We start from the raw sequence: 4,924 nt of genomic DNA, 5'->3' as shown, positions 1-4,924 counted from the left end.
GGGTGTGATCGTGCACCGCCTCAGCAAGCAGCCCGGCGACACGCCCCGAATCATTCTGCTGCTGATTGAGAAGGCAGGCAAATTCCATTATACGTGGATAAAAGATCTCGATCGTCTCCTTTTCCAAGAAAGTAAGAAACGAAATCGCAAACACTTCTGCGAGCGCTGTCTACACGGTTACACAAGGGAGGATCTGCTCGAGGCGCATAAGCCGGAATGCCAAGGGATTGGCCAGACAGCGGTGAGGGTGGAAATGCCCCAGGAGGGGGAAAACAAGTTCACCTTTCAGAACCACCACAAACAGCTACCGACCCCGTTCATCATATATGCCGACTTCGAGGCTCTGACCAGAAAGTTGGAAGGCCCGCCGCCGTCACCTACAGAGAGCAGCACTCAAAAGACTCAGCACCACGAGCCCTGCAGTTACTGCTATGTTGTGGTGCGTTGCGACGGCCACACAAAACGCCCCGTGGAATACAGAGGCCCTAACGCGACGGAACACTTCCTCAGAGGAGCGGGAATCAAAAATGTTCTAGCCAACCCTATAGCCATGAATATGACTCCCTAAGATTGGCAGGCCCACAACAACGCCGCAACCTGCCACGTGTGTGAGAAGCTTCTAGGCGCCGATTCTGTACGAGATCACTGCATATCACCGGCAAGTACAGAGGCGCGGCCCATAACGCATGCAACCTAAAGTTGCGGCTGGGCCCCAAGACGGCCATACCAGTAGTCTTCCACAACCTACGGGGCTACGACGGGCACCTCCTGATGCACAGCCATAAGTAAGGTGGAGGGCCGCATCTCCTGCATCCCCAACAACACGGAAAAGTACATCTCCTTCTCGATGGGGCAGCTCCGCTTCATCGACAGCGTTCAATTCTTACCGACTTCCCTTGACAACCTGGTTGAGGCCAACAACGTCAGGCTTTCCACAATACAGCCCGGTATGAGCCCGCCGAAGAAAAACGAAAGCTACTCATGCGCAAGGGGGTCTACCCCTATGAGTATATGGACTCCTGGGAGCGCTTCGACGAGTCCAGCCTCCCACCCAAAGAGGCTTTCTACAGTAAGCTCAAAGTCTCAGGCATTAGCGATGAGGACTACATCCACGCTCAACACGTATGGAAAGGCATTTGACTGCACCAATCTGGAAACTACACAGACCTTTACTGCTGCACAGACGTGTGCTCCTGTTGGCCGATGTGTTGAGGCCTTCCGGAAGACTTGTTTACGGCAGTATGGATTGGACCCTGCTCACTTTACGAGCCCAGGTCTCTCGTGGGATGCGCTGTTCAAGAAGACCGGGGGAGATATTGACCGACTACGACCACATCTCTTCATTGAGAAGGGGTACGAGGAGGAATCTCCATGGTAAGTAAGCGATACGCCAAAGCCAATAATCCGCAGGTGGAGGGATACATCCCCGAAAGCCCAAACAGCTACATCCAATACCTAGACGTCAATAATCTATATGGCTGGGCTATGAGTCAGTTTCTTCCAACGGGCGGCTTCCAGTTGGTAGGTGACGCGCAGCGTCTCGGTGAAACGATTGCTACCCACCCCCACGACAGTCCTTCCGGTTACATCCTCGAGGCCGACCTAGAGCATCCGGGCCGACCTAGATAACGCACATAACAGCTACCCATTAGCCCCGGAGCGTCTCGTGGTCCAGAAGGAGTGGATGTCTGACTATCAGCACAGCCTCCTGGGCAAGAAAGCGCCTACCGAGGTCGAAAAGCTGGTCCCCAACCTCCGCAACAAAGAACGGTACGTCTTGCACTACCGAACCTACAGCTGTATCTATCTCTGGGAATGTGCCTGACAAAGGTTCACCGGGCCCTGAGATTCGCCCAGAGCCCTTGGATGGAACCCTATATCAGGATGAACACCGAGCTCCGAAAAACGGCCGCGAGTAAATTCGAGAAGGACCTGTACAAGCTAATGAACAACTCGGTCTTCGCAAAACCATGGAGAACCTCCGGAAGCGTGTGGACGTCAAGCTGGTACGCTCTGGAGAAGACGACAAGCTCCGACGCTTGATAGCCAGCCCGAGCTTCGCACGGGCAAACATATTTGATGATGACCTCGCAGCGATTCAGATGCACAAGACCCGTCTAGTCCCTAAACCGACCTATCTACGTGGGCATGAGCATTCTAGATCTCTCCCAAGCACCTGATGTACGACTTCTACTACAACCACATGAAGGCCCAGTACGGAGGAGCGCTGCCAGCTCCTCTACACCTACACGGATAGTCTGCTAGTCGAGATTCAGACTGAGGATGTCTATAGGGATATGGCTGAGAATGCAAACCTGTACTACACCTCAGATTACCCCACAAGACCACCCCCTGCACAGCGTAGCAAATATGAGGTCTTGGGGAAAATGAAGGACGAGTGCGCGGGGCGGCCCGATTGCCGAATACATTGGTCTGCGCCCAAGATGTACTCCATTCTGGAGGCAGGCGTAGCCAACATTAAGAAGGCCAAGGGCGTGAAAAAGGGGAGTTTGTGAAAAGTGCATCCGCCATAAACGTACAAAGAGGCCCTCTTCGAGGAGAAGATCTTCCGACACGGTATGGACGTGCTGCGATCAGAGCGCCACCACAAATATGGGCAGCACCTGAATAAGGTCTCACTGTCCACCTTCGATTAGTAAGCGCTGGATCGCCGATGATGGTGTCCACACCTTGCTTACGGCCATAGAGATGCGGGCATCCCGCAGGATGATGGGCTGGAATGGACATCCAGGAACTACTAGCGCCGTAGAACCCATCCGGGGAAGCTGAGTATCGGGGGGCACTATAAGCAACTCCTCACGAATGAATCCCCGTCGCGGGGCCATCCGACGTATCGTCCACTTAGTACAGCACGGGTTCATTAGGCTTTGTGACAGAGCGCCCAAGCCCGATATATCTCTAGGGACCAGACAGGATCAGTCGCGCGACGGCGGCCCGCCCTCCAGCTCTCCAGGCTGATAGAGATAACGAACGCCAACACTCTCGGGGATCTTTCGCTCATTAAGTCAACGGGACGACCTGGAACCGCCGAGAAGGCTTATGGGGCACCCCTTTTGCCTTGATGGCGTCTTTCGGCTTTTTACCGATCAGTCTCGTTGTCTCGTTATTCAGAGCGCCACAACAGAGGGCGGCCCGAGCCACCCATTCAGTAGACCGGTGTTCGGGAGGGAGGCGCATCACCTGGGCGTACTGATGTCCAAAGAGCCGCTCAGCCAGAGTACGGTTGAAACGCTCCACTGTGCCTTGGTCTCGGTGGATATCCATGCGGCCTCGGCGGACTGTGACATCGTGTTTGGCCAGCAGTTGGCTCACCGCACCCATAAACTCAAGCCCAGAGTCCAATTTGGAGAAGCTTCGGCCATCGAAGGGGTCCCCGCTTGTAAATGCGAAGAGAGAGCATCAGCGACTTCTTTGGAATCTTTAGTAGCCAGAGGTTCCACCTTCTTGTAGCATGAAGCGACATCAACAACTATACTTATACAGCTTCTGGCCTCGCCGATCATGTGGTAGAAATAGAAGATCACCTTGGTGGATGTCATTCGGCATGGAAACATCGACATAGGCCTCGTATTTTTCGGGGACGAGGCAGGTATATCTGCCAGATAGCCTGCTTTTTCAGCCAGGCCCGGACCACATCTTCGGAGACTTTAGCCGCAGTGGCAAGTTTTCTGGATGGGCCGCGCGGCCCTTCCAGTACCCACGAGGGCTGTAGTAGATATTTGCCAGGCGAGCAGACACCTTACTAGCCATGTCATCACGGTATTCTAGCAGCCCTCTAACAGATTTGCGACGAAAAAGATGTTAATCGTCGCTGCGCAGAACCACCTAAGATCGTGACCGGCGAGGAGCTCGATGGCCAGTCCGGCACAGTTAGTTCGATTTCTTGGTGAGTTTTTCGATTCCGTAACTCACACCCCAACCACACACATCCCCAGGATGACGGTCATCTCGCGGCTGTTTTTGATCTTCACTAGGCACATAGAAACCGGAGAGCTGTGGCTCTGAGCCCAGCAGCGCCGAGACGAGCGTACCCAGTAGCCAGGAGAGAGACCACAGCGGCGTGGTAGACCGCGTTGACTAGCACTTTTCCGTCACCGGATGGTGTAGACATGCTGATCTATATAGAAAGGGTCGCGACGTGTATTCAAATGGAGATTCTTTTCTTGCGACGTGATATCTGCATGCGGCGTAATATCTGCACCTCGTGCATGCAGCGTAATATCTGCACCTCGTGCATGTGCTGTATAGCAAGCTGCGCCACGCGCGTAGCAACACAAGCACTGCAAGGCCGCCAAGGCCTAATAACGCTAGGAGCGCCCTCCAGCGGGTGATTTGGTGTGCATTTGTAGAGTCCGGTTCCTTCGCAAAATCTGTGGCTCCCCCTCCGTTCTTCGGCTGTTTCTTGGTGGAATCAGCTGCGCCAAGCAAAGCAACCTTTGCCTCGCGAAGCTCGTCCTTGAGCTTTCAGCCTTGGCCTTTCTCGCTGCAGCAACCCGCTTGACCCGCAGCGACTTTTTTGGGATCTTCGCAGGGCCGTCATTCGTAGAATCCGCTGTCACCCACTCCGCTTCCTTCGGGGCCTTCCGGGATTCGTTGTACTCATGTTCCTCTGGATCATCATTTCTAGGAGAGCAGTGGTGTTTTAAATGAGCAGTGCTCAGTAGTGGTTAGCGCCATGGTTAACGGTGCCAAGTACTCACCATAGCAGTAGTATAGCCAGCAGCTAGCACTGCTAAGCGCCTGTTCAACAAATGGGTCGGTGGCGAGCTGTGCCATGAGCATTGGTCGATTCTCGGGTGGCATTGGTAGGAGCCAGCTGGCCGCCCGTACATATGATCTCAAGAACATACCTCCGAGACCGTTAACCATCCGTGCACCGAGCTTAGCCTCGTACCGGAGTGCA

The sequence above is a fragment of the Liolophura sinensis genome, chromosome 6 (assembly GCF_032854445.1).
Source record: "Liolophura sinensis isolate JHLJ2023 chromosome 6, CUHK_Ljap_v2, whole genome shotgun sequence".
Taxonomy (NCBI): Eukaryota; Metazoa; Mollusca; class Polyplacophora; order Chitonida; family Chitonidae; genus Liolophura; species Liolophura sinensis.
The sequence above is the reverse complement of the archived record's forward strand: the minus strand, read 5'-3'. Positions refer to the sequence as shown.